Here is a 20,438-nt window from a genome sequence, read left to right as displayed (position 1 = left end):
TCATTACTATATGATGATTGTATGAATGAGCATGTATATATATATTATATACATAAGACAGGTAAAGTATGCACGTATGATAAAATGGATGGATGATCGACGAGACAGGTACAGTTGTATGGTTGTATGGTTAATCGAGATGATAGGGACCAGACCTGTCACACCCCGACCAATGAAGGCGGAAACATCGAGGCGCGACATGATTGCTCATTGCACAATGACACTATAAAGTTACAATATTTAAACAATTCATTTAAATCCATATAATCATAAGTAACACAACAATTGTTCATACAAAATGCCAAATAGATAGATAAACAAATAACTTGTTCTTTTATTTTCTAATATCCTAAAGCCAAGATAATAAGTTTCTTCAAGTAATCCAATCAAGCTAACATCAAACCTGTAACATTGCATAAAATAGAGTTTGTCAACACGAAGGTTGGTGAGCAATTTTCATAGTTTTGGACAATAAGTATATAGTATGAAATCCACAACTAGTATATGAAAACAATAAATAATAGCAACAATTTAGATAATAAAACCGTCAATAAGAATACATTGACGACAATAATGAAATCGTCAATAAGAATACATTGACGACACCTTTCTATATGGGGATACCATATATACTCGGAATTAACGTATGATCATACTTTGATGAGGCTACGCGCCTTAGCATTCAAGAGGCTACCCGCCTTAGCATTCAAGAATTTGCACATAATCATGTAAAGCATATAACACCAAATCGAGCATTTATTTAAGTAAACATATACAATACGTGTTGTGGTTTAAGACTCAAGTATAAATCATTTGAATTTGAATAAGTATGCAATGTCACCCCCAAAATGAAAGATGGAAAACGGGGGATGAAAAAGTACTCACATTAACAAGTAACTTGAAAGATAGTGTCGTGAATAATCGAAGAGATCGGTTTAACGAGCAAGACCTATATTAAACCGGTCTTGTGTTAGTAGGTAGTCTTGGAAGGGTTTAAAATAAAATACATGACAAATAAAGTAAATAAATAAAGTTTAGGATTTAAAATGCAGATATTTGAGAAATTAAAGAAACGAGTTTTGTAAAATAAGTTTACTCGAAACCGGGTCTCGGTATTCTATTCATTAGTTTTTTTCTTTTTTTTTTACTCAACCTATGTTAAGTAATAATGTGGGTTAAAATGCGATATTGCAAAACCCTTGGTTATAAGAATACCCAAAACGAGGTTTAAATGAGTGTTCGGGTTTGTCGGTTCGAGACTTGATAATTGACCAAGCTCACAGTTAACTTCCCAAAATAATAAATGTTATGAGATAACTCAATAAAATCAAAATAGACTTAACCAAGTATGTAGTTCTATTGTGAAAAACCTTAACGTTCGATAAGCGAGTATACGACCTTATCGGTTCGAACTTGTTATAAGATCAAGTTGGTTACCGACATGCCAAGTATGTTTAGAAACTAACTAAAATTGATTTAAAATATAATCTTGAAGAAAAATATGAGTTTGGTGGCTAAAAACACACTTGTGTGTCTTAAGCGAGTGAACTCGGTTTAGTTCGGTTTTTGGTTCGGTCCTTGACTCGGAATAAGACCGAGGATGGTTACCACATACCCAATTACCATGGAACTTGTAAAATAACTTATAAATAATAATACTCAAGTTTTACATTCAAAAAGTTAACAATAAAGCTTTTAAACAAAAGTTCGGTTTTTGGTTCGGTCCTTGACTCGGAATAAGACCGAGGATGGTTACCACATACCCAATTACCATGGAACTTGTAAAATAACTTATAAATAATAATACTCAAGTTTTACATTCAAAAAGTTAACAATAATGCTTTTAAACAAAAGCTCGGTTTTTGGTTCGGTTCTCAACTCGGGATGAAACCGAGGCTAGTCACCACATACCCAATACCATGGAACTTGACAAACATGAACAATAAACTAAAATATGTAGAAGTTAAGCAAGTATAACAAGTTATATAGTTAGATTTGTTAAATATATAAACAAGGACTACAAAGTCCTCCATGTAACCTTGCCTTACTAGCCCGACATTTCAACCGGCCGAGACCGGAGAAATGAAAGACCGAAGGTAAACAAGGAGTGTATATTGTATATATGTTGTAACATCAAGCTTTAAGTGTTGAGAAGTTAGTTAAAATGAAAGATTAGCTTATGAAGAACAACCTTAGAATTCAAAAATTTGATAGAGAAATGAAGAAATGAGCAAGCACAAATGAAGAAGATGGGTGTGTATATATAGAGTAAGTTGAATGGGTCTTTCATAAAGGATGTTTTATGAAAATGGGTTGGTTATAGACCCAAGAAGCACAAACTACAAATGGGTCCTTCAAGTCTCCATTTTGGTAGTTTTAGTCCATGGAGTTCGTTTTGAGCGTTTTCAGGGAATTTTAAGAACCGAAAAGGGTGTTTTTTTTCCAACAACTATAAAACAAATATTTAACATAAAATTCATCATTTTGATAATATCGAAAGGTTCGGGATACAAAACGGGTCGGGTTTACATTAAGAATACAAGTATAAAATAACCCGAAATTGACAAATGTCACAAGACCCTTATAATATCTGAGATGATAGAGACCAGAACCTCATAATATCTGTGAACCCTTATAATATTTGAGATGCTAGGGACCAGACCCTTACAATATCTGTGATGTTTTAGATAGAATAGCTTATGGTATACCATAGGGTTTTATGAAAGAAAGTGTGTAAGTACGTATGCATGTATATAAAGTATGTTAATTGATTATCTAGAACTCACTCAGCGCAGCTGACTTTTAGTATGCACGCAGGCAAATAGGTTGACGCAGCTGGCTTGAGAAGGGACACATGGCATGAGCTAAAGAGACTGGCATCTACGAAGAAGTGTCATGACTGTTTCAATTAATGTTTATTGATGCTAGACTGTCGCTATCTAGTCAAAAACATATAAATCAGTGTCCTAATCACCTTAAACTAGTCAGGGTAAGTAGGGTGTCGAACCACGAGGAGTATGTGGTCAGTGTAAAGTGTAAACGATTCCTAACCTTATGAAGTGAATTCTATCAAAGTGCTGATCACACTAGCAAACAATTTAGTTGTATAAGAAACGAACAAGTACTCAAGATTCAGTCAATCAAATAAATCAAATCACACCCGGGAATCCAAGTAAGCAATCAAACATCAATCTCATGCAACTTAACAGATTAACTATCTTGTGTCAACTACAGACTGACTAACCGGTTAAACCTTAGGCATCCACGCTCGCTAACACACGGCAATGGTTATCAAACGGTCCCTGCCAGTGTGACTCAACTAAGGGCAAACGTATGCTTTATTGCAATTAACATGTCAAACAATCATATAAACAATTATTATAGCAATCGACAAACTAATCGTTCTGATCGAAATAAACCTAAACCGACTGATTGTACGAACATACTAAACATAAATACTCATAGATTAACATCAAAACAATTACAATTAGTTGTTCTAGTACATGAGAAATAAACTGAAAGATTACAAACTATACATCCCGGGTATGACTCGAATGAACTAGCCGTGCATCGGCATCTCTCGGGCCTTGGTTATGATCTGGTAGGCCATGTATGATGCTTAGAGGTGATTGGAAGTGATGGGGACTCTCTCTTCTGCTCTGAAAATCGCCTCGAATGTGTTGAATCCGTCTAGGTTCGTCAAAACGTAATATATAAACAAACCCTAACTTTCACTATTCTGGGGACCATCGCTTAGCGCGATGGTCCTCTCTCCTGGTCCATCGCGCTAAGTGATGGACCAAAGTCAACACAATCATTTACAGGGCATCGCGTAGCGCGATGCCCCACCTTCAACACCCATCGCGCTACGCAATAGGTCACTTCAATCAGCAAGTTCACATGATTGCCTCGGTAAGCGTGCTAGACATCCCGGGTCTTCATTCCATGCTCGTACAGGTCCAAATTAAGCGCGCTAAGTACCTGTGACCTAAAACACAATAAACATATATGAAGTACCAAAGTTCCTAAACTAAACGAGTAAAACAAGTAAGTTAACACACATAAATATGTACAAATAAACCGAACATCATTTATGGAAAGACAATTTGTATGTTAAGACAAAAATGAATGTTTTGTAATGTGATGTTTGAAGTTTTAAATTATTCCTCGAAAATTTTAATTAACTCTGATTTTAAAACTGTGTTTATGAGTAAATCCAACACCAAAGTAGGGTTACCGGGAACGGGGCCTTACAGGTAGAAAAGTGAAGAACGCGATTCAGGGGCTTTTAGTAAATGGCGAGTGGGTCACAAAACCCTCTATAATTAAACGAGAGATTTTGAAACATTTCAGGGGACAATTTGCCGAGCAACATAAGATCAGGCCGCGCCTTATATGTCAGAACATAAAGAAGTTACAGATTAACAACGCAAAAAATCTGGGTGATCGATTCACAAAAGATGAGATCAAGGATGCCATTTTTGATTGTGGTTTAGACAGGGCTCTAGGCCCAGGTGGTTTTAATTTCAGGTTTGTAAAGTATTTTTGGAGTTTCTTACAGGATGATTTCGTTAAGATTTTGGAAGCTTTTCATGATTCGGGGGTCATCAACAGAGGATGTGGGTCTTCTTTTATAACTCTAATTCCTAAGTTGAAGAACCCGATGGGGTTAAGAGATTACAGACCTATTACTCTAGTGGGGGGTTATCAGTAAGGTGATATCTAAAATCCTTGCTACTAGAGTTTAAAAGGTTATGGGGAATGTGATTTCGGAAACACAATATGCTTTTCTTAAAGACAGATTTATTTTAGATGGGCCTCTTATGCTTTTTTAAAATGAGGTTCACGGGTGGCTAAGGAAGAATGGGAAGAGAGCCTTTATGCTCAAAATTTATTTTGAAAAGGCATACGATAATGTGAATTGGGTATTTTTAATCTCAATGTTAGAGCAAATGGGCTTTCCTAACAAGTGGTGTTCGTGGTCAAAGGCATAATGGAGTCCGCTAGGTCTTCGGTTTTGGTTAACGGAGCTCCAACTTATGAGTTTCAAACTTATAAGGGCCCGAGACAAGGAGACCCGTTGTCCGCTTTCCTGTTTCTGATTGTCATGGAAGCCTTGACCTTTATTTTTAACAAAGCTTCTATGGAGGGTGCATTCAAAGGTATTAAAGTGTCCAATTCGGGTCCGACGATCTCTCATTTATTGTATGCTGATGATGCGTTAATATTAGGGGAATGGTCGAAAGAGAATATTGAGACAACGGCTCGGCTATTACGCATTTTCCACCTATGCTCGGGATTAAAAATCAATATTAACAAATCAAATATTTTTGGTATTGGAGTGTCGGATAATGAAGTGCAAGGCCTTGCTAATGTTGTCGGATGTAAGGTTGGGGCTTTCCCTATGGTTTATCTTGGCATCAAAGTGGGTGCCAATATGAACCGAGTTTGTCATTGGAGTTGGGTCGTTGATACGGTTAAGTCAAGACTTTCTAAGTGGAAGGCTAATTCTCATGTTTCCATGGGAGGTCGATTAACACTTATTAAGTCGGTGCTCGCTAGCTTACCTATCTATTATTTGTCGATGTATAAAGCCCCAGTAGCGGTTATCGATATAGAAGGGTGTATGAAGAACTTTCTTTGGGCGAAGACAGGAAGGTTCATTGGGATACGGTAACAACTACCAAGGAAAATGGCGGGTTAGGTATCTCAAAATTAGCGGATGTTAATAGGGCCCTGATTGCTAAATGGGCGTGGAAATTTACTACTAATCCGTATAGCTTGTGGCGCTTAACGGTGGAGGCGGTTCATGGTGGTCGGAGTAAGTGGGTGTTCTTACCGGTGAAGACGAGTTTACCGGGATGCTGGAAATCTATTGTTACGTGTGTGGACCGATTGAAATTACAATGGAAAGGAATGCAACAGTTCGTGAGAGACAAAGTGGGAAACGGTTCGGAAGTAGATTTTTGGAACGACTTATGGTTTGGGGATACTATTCTCAAAAATCGGTGGCCGAGATTATATGCCTTGGAGAATCAATAATCGGATTAAACTGGTTAATGCGGAATTGGTTTTTATTGATAATTGGGGTAGAGGTCCAAGAACGGTTGAAGAGCTTTCGGAACTCCGTGATCTTAACGAGATGCTTGGGAATTTCTCTTTGTCCGATTTTGGAGACAAATGAGAATGGGGCTTAGAAGAAAGAAAAGACTTTACGGTTTCAAATGTGAAGTGGTTGTTGCGTAAGGATGGGGATGTCCACCGGGAGCATCAGATGAAGTGGGAGTCGTGGGTTCCACTCAAAGTAAACCTTCATATGTAGAGATTGGAGATGGATCGGGTCCCTACTCGATTGGTGTTGGTTCGTAGACGAATGAACATTCAGGACGTCTCTTGTGTTTTGTGTGAGGTGGATGAGGAAAGCTCGATGCATACGTTCACAGGTTGTGGTTTCGCATTTGGAGTTTGGCTTACTATTGAAAGGTGGTGTAGGTTGGAACCAATCTTTGCTTTTGATGTTAAAGATCTGCTGCTGTTTCCAGAGTCGGTTGGTGGTTCGAAATGGGCCACGAAAATTGTCCAAGGCATAATTATGACGGCTTGTTGGGAGATTTGGAGAGCATGAAACTTGAAGGATTTTGAAGGGGTCACTCCGAAAGTCAACGAGGTTATTGCATCTATTAAATCGTTGTCCTTTTTCTGGTTACGTAGTAGGACAAAATTTAAAGATATCCGGTGGAAGGATTGGAATGTTTTCCTATGTATATGTTGTAATAGTTTGGTGTGACGGTCCTTGTTTTGAGGACGCGTCTTGTTTTATAAAATTAACCGTTCAAAAAAAAAAAAATAAGAGCATACTTTTATTAAATGCTAATATAAATGCCAAGAATATAGCCTTTCAAAATAAATTGTCAAGAATATAAAATACGTGCATTTACTTTATGCATTTTAAAAAATATTTCTGTCTTAATTAGTAAGTTGTGAAATTACTTTGTGATTACTGGTAACAAACCTGCAAGTAAACACCAAGTAATAGTTTTTATCTTCCAAAACCATATACAAGGTTCACATATAGTTGTATCTTACATGGTAAGTTGGGTGTAACACGCGTACTAATCACAAGATTAATAAATAAATGCTATATGAAACTTGAAATATCATATTTTTAACATGATTAAACGTTTCAAATCAAAACTTTCGAAAAATAGTCAAGATCGCCATATCAATTTAAAAGAAGAACATAAAATCAATCAATGATTCTTCTTAGTTGTACCGAAAACAAAATAGGAAATAATATAATCGTATCATGATAGTTATTTTTAAAAGGAAAAAAGAATACTAAAAATATACTAAAAATTGTCATTCCTATCCTAAAAGTACAAAAAAAAATTCTCTTGTTTTCATAATATCTCTTAAACCCAATTTTATTATAATCTTATAACCATAATATTGATATATTATTCACATCATTAAATCAATACTCATTATAATAATCTAAATTCACAAAACATTAAAACATATAGTGATGGGGCATCAAATTACAAAAATCAAGTTATAAATTAAAGAATTAATTTCTTGTAATTATAATCAAGAAAGTATTTAATACCATTTAATGGGTTCTTGAAAAATATTCACTCACAACTTTGTGCTTGCTGTCTGCATTCTTTATACAATTTCATATAAAGATTAGCAGAACCCATATTACAAAAACCCTAAAGGTTCAATCTTCTCAAGAAATTGAAGCAGAAAAATAGATTCTTGAATGAAAGATGATCAATTTTATGTGTTCTTGTCCTAAAGGTTAGTTCATATCTTGCATGGTTAATTATTTTTTATATGCAATTTTGTTATGATAATGTGGATTTTAATGCAATATGATGTTTCATATTTTTTTGTTGTTTGTAATAACTTTTGTCAAACTTTGGTTAGTTGTTCATAGGGTTTTGATTATTCTGTTTTCATGAATAGGGTTTTGCTTCTTTTTAGCATGTTTTAACTTGAATTTGGTCAACTGTGTGGTGTTCTACTTCACAACATTGAAAATATCCAATTTGGTGTCTTTTTTTTTTTTAATTCCATAAAAAAAATCCATTTTTGACTTTTAAATGATGTAAAAATTTGAAAAAATTAGATAATTAAGTATATAATCAAACTATAAACTTGGGGATTTGGTGTTACAAAACATAATTGTATTTGCCATAGTTTGATTTGTAAATGAATATGCTCGAATTTTTGAATTTGAGAGCAGTTTCTTTTGGCCGATGGAGATGTTGAAAGTAGATGTTGATGAGCTTATTATTACTTTGTATTATTATTTATCAGAAATTTATCTATTTGATTGAAGGCTGGTTCAAACTCTAATGGAAGTAATGTAATGCAGCAGGATTTGGTCTGTTAGAAGAAAATCTTTTTATAGAAAGTTGAATTTTTGCACGATCAAGAATCGCATTAAAATATTTGATTTTGAAGTACCCGGATCAAGAAAATGGATGCAAATCAGAATTTAGATCAAATTTGGGGTTTAGAAGGAATGGTGATTCCTCGAGTGATGAGTCAAAGTCAAATTCTGATGTAGGAAAAGGTCAAGAAAAGCTTAACTTAGTTCCTAATTTAGTTTCTCCTGAACACGACCGTGTAAGCGAAACCGAAAATCAACAAGCTCAAGTTGAGAAAAAGCCGAAAAGAACCCGTAACGCACCAAAAAAGGAGAAGAAACCCAAGAAAGAAGTGAAGACAAAAAGTCACCAAACCAAAGAAAGATTGTTGTGCTGCTACTAACATAAAGAAGAAAGGAAATAATAATACTAGAAAGAAAAAGAGCAAAGTTATCAGCCAAGTGACGGGTTTCGATGACTTTAGGATCTTTACCAAATCAATCGTGGATGATCTTCGGGTTGCAAGAGAAACCATGTTTACAAAAATGAGAAAAGAAATGGATCAACTCGTGAACTCAAAACCGCATTCAAGATCAAAGAAGCAAAAGGTAAGTGGAACTAATGCCACCAAAAAACCCCCAAAGCCTCGTGCTAGAAAACCGACAAAACCAAAGCAGAAAGCCGAGCCACCAGCCTCAAAAGGTCTAGACCGCCCTCAAGAGCACGTTGAGAACGAAAACCCAAAAGACCCATCTTCTAAAAATACGATCTTGACTGATTCTTGTCCTAAAAAACCAATCTTGGCTGAATCTTGCCCTAAAAAACCAATCTTTACAAATGCTCCAAGTCAGATTATTACTTCTTCATATTTGACTTTACCATTGGTTTCACCAAATGACAAAAAGAATCCAATCTTGATTGACCCATGTGCTAAAAAACCGATCTTTACAAACGCCCCGGATCAGATTGTTACTTCTTCATATTTGACTTTACCGCTAGTCTTACCAAATGACACAAGTTTGAAACAAAGGGGTAACTTTTCTGGGCTGCAAGCCGAAGAAAGACTTAGAAGCTATATGCATAACATGGCTGAACCTGCATGTGTTGGCAACGGGTATCCAATGGGATTAAACCATCATCAGCGGTTCGATAATTCCAATAGTTTTGGGATCCCGAATGGAAGAGTTCAAGATTTTCAACATGATGGTAGCCTTTTAGGTGCACGGATGATCAATGGAGGGTTAAGATACAGTGCAGGGCTATCGGGCCATAATATACCAAGTCATCTTGCTTCAAGTGGTTGTCGCAATCTCTACCCGAATTAACCGATAAAATGTTGTGAAGGCGGTTCTTGCAGTTAAGTTTTTATGGGGTTTTGCTTGTTTTTATGTTGAATATAGAAAACATTTTTAGGTTTGATCATGTTTCTGTTATCTTCAAATGGTGGCTTGAAGAAAGTGGTGCTGCAGCCTGCAGGCAATTGAACTGGTGTTAGATTTTTTTTTTTTAAATTTATTTCTGTCACATTCTCATACTATTGACCTTTGTTTATTAGATTTTTGAAAGTCAAGTTATTTCATTAGATGGGATTATTTCAAATGTCTGAAGGTAAATAAAGACGAGTCTTGTTAAATCTAAAACATGCGACCCGAAAATAATATTGTGAACATATCGAAAATATGCGTGAAAGCATGTCTCATTTTTCACCAACTTAATAAGTCATGTGTTAGTTAGGAAGAAAACTCCCAATTAGGCCTCGACGAAGATGAACGAGAGCTTCTTCGTGTTTTGTTTGTTTAATGTTAACCAAATTAATGAGTATGAATACCTAAACAAACACGAGTTTGCTTGTGTATGTTCGTAAGACAAGGAACATGTAGCCCGTTTACTAATTCATTAACACCTTGGATTCGTTTTATTTATTTTATTTGTGTCTAGTTTAAACTAGAGGTGCACAAATCGGGTTTTTCAAATACCCGGGTTCGGATATGACAATGGTATTGAAATATCGGGTATTGGTAACACCCGGGTCAGGTTCGGGTCCGGGTATTGTCTTTAAAAACCATACCCTATGCATCGGGTTCGGGTCGGGTATAGAACCGGGTATTCTAAAACTGGGTATTAAAAACCCTATTTTTTTGGGTTTTTTCCATATTTATTTCAGGTATAGATTGGAATTTTTTTAAGGGGCTACAATTTTTAGGGGTATTTTTGGGTATTTTTCAGATATTTTTTGGGTAATTTCGGGTATTTGAAAAACCCAGTTTCGGGTATTGGAAAAACCCGATTCCGGTTTTCGGGTATTACCAGGTATAAATCGGGTCCGGTTCCGGGTATGGGTATGGGTTTTGGTACTAAAATGCATACCCTATCCGTATCCTATGGGTGGGGTCGGGTACGGGTTCGGGTATTAAAAACCAGGGTATAAAAAAACCAGTTCCGGATATTTTTTTCTTTGTACGGTTCTGAGTTCGGGTTTTTTGCCCCTCTAGTTTAAACCTTGCCTATTTTGGGCTTGTTTATTTCGTTTTGGGCCGAAGGCCACAAAGGCTTTTGCAGGAACTAGCCCAACCACTATTCACCATTTATCACGGGAACCTGCTCAAATCAAATCTCTCTCTCCTCTACACACAAACACATCTCTCTCTCTCACGCTTTCTTTCTTTATCTTCCTCGGCAACAAGCAAAATCCAAATGTAGGATGTGTAACCGAAAGATCGGTGATGCTTTTACCTCTCGGCACCCCCCCCCCCCCCCCAAAAAAAAAAAACACCCACAAACACACTACATGCATGGTAGTTAGTGATTGAAAAAAATAACTAAACAAAGTACTCGTGGTATAGTAGCATTACATTATATTATATAATCCGCGTCTAATGATGGATTTGATGATATCACAACGAGAAGTCCATCATTGAGCTTTATTATTTTATATAATCTTGAAATTAAAAAAAAAACTGAGCTTTATTAGTTTATATAATCTTGAAATTAAAAAAAACTAAAAGTTAATATTCTACATTATCATAGAATTAAATCATTAATTGATTATTGGGCCATCAAGTCTGTTCACAGCACTAAAACAATCAACTATAATGTATGCTTATTTAATATGCATATTCGATTGGATGAAATGGTATGAATGAGTTTGTAAATTATAACTGGATAAATTTGTTTAAAAACTATTCAAATATGTTGTGATCCCAAATAAGCATTATCAACTTTTTATTTAGTGGTAGAAAAAAAAAGTAATTTTAGTTGAAATCATTTTAAACAACTATTATTTTATGATTTTTATGGTATATAGTTTGAAACTTTAATAAAAAGTGGTTTAACTTTTGAGAAATTATTAGTTTCAGATAATATGAAAGTTCTTAAAAATGTCTTCAAGACATACGTCTTACTTAGAAATGTTCTTTTTATTCTTTCTCTCATATAATTCGTTCTTAAATATTATTTAATAAAAAATGCATATCCTACCACTCTTCATCACAACATCCGCATCTCATTCCTCTCTTTCCATGTGAGTTTTAAAAATGATTGAAGACATCATAGAAATAGATGTTATAAGTTTTTATTTTAGCCATTTAGGCTTGTTGGTTTAAGAATCATGTTTAGCCTTCCTTCACTATTGAAGATTGCTTAATTATATTGTTGCTGTTTATAATGGGAAAAAAAAAACGATAAAAAAATATGACAAAATATAACAATAACGAAAGAAAACCAATAAGTTAACTCTACTTTGTTGATTAGAACCTAACAAAGGAAACGCACATTAAAACAATCAAACTTATAAACTAAAATTCCGTAACACTAATTTATCTCATTCGATTATCCTTACATGAACGGATCTAGCATACTTGAGCACAAATGAATGTTTGTTAATTGTTATGTAACATATCTAGCATCTACCTATAATATTAAAGCAGCGCAATGTTTCCACATGTCATTCAATTAAACCCCCCACATAGGTTGTCATTTGCCAAGTGTACAAATTTTTATTTTTACAATTTCTTTCATGAATGATAAAATTAAAAATATGTAGTTCGTGAGAATCGAACTTAGTACCTTGCTTTTAAAATGTTTGTGGCTTAACAACTCAACTAGGATGAATTGACGTTAACCTTCTCTTTTTCTTAATTGGTATAGATTCACAACCTTCCATTTTATTTTATTTTTTTAATCACCCGTGTATTACACGGGCTCTATCCTAGTTTAAAATATAAAACGTATACCATTAAAATTTTATATCAATGTCTATTGTTTATGCTTCTTAGTTTTAAGATGTATATTAAGATCGTATGCTATGATGGGGGGCTTCGAAGCCCTACTACAGTGCCACGTGGGCATTGGGGGCATCAAAGCCCCAGGGCATAATGCCCCTTTATGGTGAGGGGGGCTTCGAAGCCCAACCTTTTTTCTTTTTTTTCATAAAACAAAAGAACCAATACAATAATATATAATACAATAATAAAAGAATACAATAATAAATAAAATACAAAATAAAAATAAAAACTATACAAATAAAAAAATGATAATATAACTATTATCCGTCGTCCTCGTTTGCATATTTGACCAATATCTTTGCTTTTCTTTTTTCCATCACCACCCGCGACACAGGATCTAGATGCGATAGATCTTTTGTGATGAGCTCGAATTCCTTTTGTTGCTTTCACTCTTGGTGCATCGCTTTGTAATCCGCAAGCATCGCCTTTCTTTCTTCGTGCATTTTCATGAGGCCCTCCAGTTTTTGTTTTTTAATGTTGGCAATCTCGGCTAGCCTTAGCTCCAAGGTTTTAAGATGCGAGCTCATGTCGGAACTCCTAGATAATGTGGTTTTGGACGAAGATCCTCCACCTCTAGCCGCCACCTTGGCTTTATCTCTTACTATCGGCCGTGGCAACTCATCTGGTTCGTCAAAAATTAATTCCGAATCCAACTCGTTTAGATCAAGTTGACAACGACCATCGGACATGGGCTGAGACAGCGATTGATTGGCCGAAGTAGACGTTGTCTTTTTGGACGGTCGCGGTGGTGATGATGTCAGGACCGTATGCCACTTTGGCGAGCTTATGCATTGTCTCCAAATATCCAACATGCCAAAATCTATTTTATAAAGGGCTTTGTACTGTTTTAAGCAGGCCTCCAACACATCGGCATCGCTTATGCCGCTTTTTCTGTTGTTCGCAACGCGGGTGTGAACGGCTGTGAAGTCGGTTATTTTTGTGCGTAATGACTTCCATTTGTTGTAGACGGAATCATTCCCGCAATACTCACCTCGATCCATTAAAGCAAAGAACTTGGTGCGTATTTGTACCCAAAACTCTGGCAAATGTTTGACGTCACCTTCGATACATATAAAAGCTTAGTATTAGTAAACAAAAAAATATAACATGGAAAACATATAAATATTTTTATAATATACCTTGAATCGACGCTTCGGAAGAGTCGATCCACGCTAACGCAAACGCCATTTCCTCTTCCGCTTCCTACATTTGTCGTTCGACCTTTTCGGTTGTTCGAACGTCACCCGGGTTCTTTTTTTTATGACTTCTTTTTGGACGCGGGACTTGCGTTTCGGGTATTTGGGTTTATGGTACTTGCGAGGACGTATACGGCATTGGCGCCCAAAAGAACATATCAGGGGTAAACGGTGGCATGGATGGAGGAATCATTGGTCGTTGTTGGTTTGCATAGAACGGGTTGCTAAGGTCGACGTTATTTGCGAGCAAACTAACCCACCACATACAACTCGGATCCCACGGGTTTTGGTTTCGGGTTCGGGTTTGGGTTCGGTGTTGAGCTTGAGCTCGTGTTCAGGTTCGGGTTCGAGTTAGGATTCATGATTTGGTGTGAAGATGAAAGTTGTTTGAGTAAAATTGAGAAAAAGGTTTGAATTTATATAGAAATGTTAATTATATATATATATATATATATATATAGGGAAGCGTTCAATTGAGAACTTTAGTTTTCTTGTAAACCAACTAATTAAATCCTAGTCATTCATCAAACTTAATGGTTAATTTTAGTTTATGGCAATTTAGTAATTCTTTTGAAATCAAAGGATTTAATTAAAGCTATAAGGGTAGTTTTGGTTGATGGTATTGAAAACGTTAAAAATCACTAACATAATCCCCTAAAAAAACTCCATTTTTTCAATCTCTATTTTATTGGTTTCTTAAAAAAAATCTTCCTATGCTATTAGCAGAGTAAATATTTAAGAAAAAAAAGGTTGAAGCATAGTTGACCTCGATTCTATTTATATATTTATTTTATTTGCATTTTTTCAGCAATTCATTTAAAAGTTTTGAACAAAGTAGATATAATTAGAAATGAAAGTATTTATGATCAGAATTATTGAAGGATATAATACATCACTTGAAACATATATGTAAACTATTAAGTACAGGTATCATATATGTAAGTTTCGTGTTTTACGTCTTTCCATCTTTCAAGAAAGTAAAATCGAGATGATCTTATTCACGTCCCCATCATCGATCACTCAATTCATACATCAAAGACATATATGTATACAAGATAATATACTATTATAAATGAATTTGTATTTACAAAATAAATTATGAACCTGTGATTATGTAGCTCCTACATATACAGTATGTTCTTCATCAATACACTCTATTTACATATATGTAATTCCAATATGTTATTTGTGTTCTTCGTCGATACACTAGATTTACATATATGTACCTTCGACACATAACTCAAGTTTGTTCCTTGTGTTCTTCATCGATACACTAGATTTACATATATGTACCTTCCACAACTCAAGTGTGTTCCTCGTGCTCTTCACCGATACACTAGATTTACGTATATGTACCTTCGACAAGTAACTGAAGTGTGTTCCTCGTGCTCTATCGACACACTTCATTTACATATATGTAAGTACGGTATGTCCTTCGGGTTCAACATTGATATAATAGGTCCATATATGTAGATTCGGTACATTCTTTGTGATTTTCGTCAATATATTTGATCTATGAGGCGATACATATATGTAGCGCCGATACTTTCCTCGTGTTTTTCGTGAATATACTCTATATATATATGAAGCGCTAAGCATACAATCGAAGATGTTGATTATAAAAATAACACTGAAACAAATTTAAGGTGTTTTTCATAATTTTAAGCAATCATGTGGCATGTTCTCAATTGTGGAGTTGACATAGAAAAAAAAATATTATAATAACAAAAAAAAAGTGACTTTCTATATATATATATATAAAAGAGAAGTATAGTTTGAAAACCCTATTGAGTTGAGAAAACCCATGAAAACCCTATGTAACATCGTTTTTTTTTTGTTTTTGTAACACATAATATATGTTGTTACATTTAATACAAAACATCGAAAACATAAAAAAAATATTTTGCTATTTTTTTTACATTTTTTAGTAATTTATATATATATGTTTTCAGGAGAGAGAAAATGTAAGAAAACTTTAACATTTTTTATTAACTTTAATTGTGGACCACAAGATTTAATCTTTAATTAAAAACATGTAGTTGAGAATGGGTTTCTAAAGTTTTCACAACTCACGTGAGTTTTTATTCTAACCTAACCCTATATATATATATATATATATATATATATATATATATATATATATATATATATATATATATTAAACGACTCTATTTTTAACCATTGGGGTGCCCCCTCCCCCTCACCTCCCTTCTAAGCCCGCCTTGGAGGCGCCTCCGGCGGTGTTCCCCCCTCTTCCACGCCTCATTCCTCCTCCTTACGCGCCTATAGCGACCAGCCTAACAATCTTATACATCTACCTATTCTAATAAAGTAAAATAAATTGGGACACTTGTCATGTTTTGGTTAATTCTCACAATTTTTTCCCCTCCAAAACTAATATACCCTAATATATGTAATAAATCAATAATTATTCATTTTCCTTTTACACTATATTTATATAATATCTATATATTTTTATAAATATAAATATTAACATACTATTTTACTATATATTTCAAAATACTTGGTGAATTCCAAAAATCAACAACAAATCATGTTTCTCAAATGAAAATTGTTTCGGGTTTTTTGTGGAAGTTAAATTTGATTTTATGGGTCAAAAGTTGGTAAATAGATTGTTGGGTACAAGTTAACTGCATTTAGGTCAAAATTTGTTACGGGTCAAAAATGAAAATTTGAGTATTTTTAAAAGTTTGAGAATGCAAAATAGATTTATCGTCAAATTTGTTATGGGTTCAAAGTGTTGCTTTAAAATGTCAAAAGTATGAAAGTTAGTATTTTAAACATGATTCGGGTTTCAAGTTTATTTTTAAGGGCATTTTTTGAAATAATCAAAGGTTCGGGATTTGGCAAATTGACTATTTTTCCTTCAACTATTAAAATATAAGAAAATATTGGAAACACTTTCGACATGCCACCCCCATGCCTATTAATGCTTTTAACTTTTATCAAATTTGAAATATTTATGTCAACATTTTTTTTCCTTCAATGGTGATCAGAACGTTGTATGGTAAACATGTTATGCAAAACTATGCTCAAATGAAACAAAATATTCAAACATATTATTTTTTAAGTTGTCATTATGACAAAGTAGAGAAGCCCTCTGAAACTTATTAAAATTTTTTTTATGGTGTAGTTCAGAAAAATATAGTTCTTGAAAAACATCCATTGCTACAATTTAATATCCTACTTTCTTTTGATGGGTGGTAAATTGATAAATATATCAATAAATGTAACGTCTCTTTTGTATTTAAGCTGACTGGTTAGAACTCCTATCGTATGAAAAGTCTTATTTTCGAAATTGGTTCATAACCAAAATTCTTTCAATTATACATATATGACACCGAGAATGAATTTTTCAATAGAAAGAAGCATTATCGGGTACGATTTTGCACGGACATTTTTTTTATTAAGTTCATTTAAAAAAAATCATTTTGTGATATAAATAAAATAGATTTATGTATGCATTTTATAGATACAAACATAGATATAATACATTTTTTTTTCATATACGCTATGTAATTATTTGTTTTACTTATAATTTTATAATTTAAATTATATCGTGTGTAACACGGGCTCTAAAACTAGTAAATATATAATTCGGTATATACTAGTCAGCAGTTGGTGGTTTCTGTCACGTGTAGCAATATTGGAAACGGTGAAAAGACGTGGAATCTGTGGCTGCGCTAAATGGTAGCCGTATGTATTGTGGGGCGGTCGGTTGGACGGTGGGTTTTGTTTTGCTGCTTGCTGATTGAACCCTAAAAAAATAAAATCAATGGGATTACTTTCTTTACATTATATGGATGCCGCGTGTTCCAATTTTAGTGGCTTGGGCGGTTTGTGTCATTTGTCTTTTTTAACGTTTTTCATTTTTCTTATATTTTGTATTTACATCTTGCCTCTTAAGCAGGCACGTATTACAAAGTTGCACCTTCAAGTTTCGATGCATATGAGAGGTGACTAACAAATTCTTCACAAAAGTTTCTTTTATCATAACATGGGTTTTACAATGTTGTGGATAACGTCACTATTGAGCGTTTTGCGTCATGTGATGTCACATTATCATAGGAGCATATTATACACAAAATATGTATAGTGATAAGCACCTTCCAATCCACTTCATTATTTTATTATCATATATATATTTTTTAAAATAAAACATAAAAACTCCTTCATCATGTTGATCAGTTCTTCACGTTGGTAATGAAAAACATGAATATTATAATAAACCTATAACTAAAACATATCTGTTACAGCAGAGAGAGTAGCCATGACTGATGAGAATGCTCCAGACGACATGGTAGTCAGCTTTGTCGAGTTCCCCTTTAGGATGTATATTAGTGATGGGGATTATGGTTCTTGAGAAATCGAAAAATATGGAGAGAAAAGGGGTCATGAAATTCTTATGTGAGGTTTAAGGTTTATGTTATGATGTTAATAAGTTTCTCCATATATTTATATACATTTAAGGAGAAACACTTGATTAACAAGAAAGGGTAATATGGTCCATCAACAATTACCTAGCTATTATTATATAAATGATAATGAAGACCATATATAAATATACATATTCATATATTTATTCTTACATATCAACCATTCCCCACCCAATCATCACCCCACCAATGATTGTTCCAGAGTTTTATTTATTATTGGGGGAGGGGGGGGGGGGGGGGGTTGAGTGGGAAAGACGCCCATTATGCTTGATCTTAGTTTTAAAACATGCAATGATGCAATATTTATGATTTATAAAAAGATTCAGACCTCTCTCTATTTTCTGACTTAGTGATAGACTGCTAGTCCGGCCCGATTCTTCTCTTAGAATCATTGTAAGCCTTTTGCTCCATTATATTCAAGTACTTTAATAATGGGTATAAACAAGTCGATCAAACTCTTTATAATGAGATTTCCACCATGTATCACTAATGTATTTACACTCTACAGACCACTTAAGCCTTTTTGTTTCAAACTTTCACATTTTAATTAGTCTTTTTTTCGACCATGTATCTCCTAGTTACTCAAATAATATTTTCATTTACAAGAAACCCGAATCACATTTAACAAACTTGTCACCTTTTCACAAAAAGTTCACACCACCCAAATGTTTTTTTTCAACCATCGTCACATCCACTAATTGAAGTTGATGACCGAAACAAAGTATATAATATGTCAAATGAAACAAACCATATGTATGAAAATTACACTTAATTCAAAAAAGAAAATAAATAAAATAAAGAAAATTACCAGTTTACCCCTAAATAAACCGAGTTTAAAAAAAGTACTAAAATGGTTATTTTTATTAGTATATGTTGCTTTTAAACCGTTAAGCTCATCACACATTTTGCTTTTCCTATCATATTCTTGACCTTTTAATATGACTAAACGGAAATATTAAACAACCGTCTATATAAAATTATGAACGTGTTACACGTTTCATAATTTATAACTATCCATATAATTGTAAAATATAAATAACAAAATCATACTTTGGTACTATTCATGCAATTTACTATAATTTATAACTATCCATATAATTGTAAAATATAAATAAAAAAATCATACTTTGGTACTATTCATGCAATTTACTCCAAACATGTAGGGTAAAATGAGTATAATATCCCAATGATTTTCTTTTGTGTTGTAGAGATGTTAATCGTGTTGGGTTGACAGTTTGATGAGTTTTGAGTTGATCGGTTGATGTATTGAGATTCTTTAACCCTAACCCAACCTATATATTTATTCGTGTCATGTCGACCCAATTTAAACTTGTTTCGTGTTTAGGATCAACCCATTTTACGTTCATTTACGAATATGAGTAATACTTAGTGACTTAGTAAAAAATTAAATAATTAATTACTCTTATTCATATAAAACATTTTAGTACTTTATGATAATATAATTGTTTTTGTGTATTTATTTCTCGTTCCTAAGTAAACAACTTGGTTTTACATATTTGGCTCACAATAAGAGCGAACAAATGAAAATAATAAGATAATAGACCGCTAGAATTAATAAAATAAAAATTTTGGAAGTAAATACTAGATATAATTAGTAGTTACAAAAGAAATTATTTTTTACTTTTAAAAGTTAATAAATATATGAAAAATAAAAAAATCTAAGTATTTAAATTAGAAATTTTAACACTTTTTTATCTCTAAAATCAAAATATTTACTTCTCTAAAATTTTTAAACGGTTAACGGGTCAACACAATTTTTAACGGGTCAGGTTGACCTGTTTTCAATGGGTCGGGTTCGGTTTGACATATTTAAGAAAATGGGTCATGTCAGCCGACTTAAAACCTATAATTTTTCAATTCGGGTTCAGATTGTGTTTCTAGTCGTGTCAGAACTGCTGCCATTATTTTTATGTGGCTTACAGGAAAAAAAACATACGAGACATGCGAATTCTCTGATTGTTATTGCACTTTGTGGAGCGATTTGGTCGGTATAAAAGTATGTTATTAAAAAAGCTATACAAATATATAATATGACCACATAAAAAATAAATGTGACTTAAGGTCTCACACAAATGATTACAAAAGAAAAAGAAGTGGCTAAGTGGA

This window comes from Bidens hawaiensis, unplaced genomic scaffold, assembly GCF_021521415.1.
Source record: "Bidens hawaiensis isolate Kalapana, Puna unplaced genomic scaffold, B.hawaiensis_p1.1 tig00025169_1, whole genome shotgun sequence".
Lineage (NCBI taxonomy): Eukaryota > Viridiplantae > Streptophyta > Magnoliopsida > Asterales > Asteraceae > Bidens > Bidens hawaiensis.
This window is presented reverse-complemented; position numbering follows the sequence as displayed.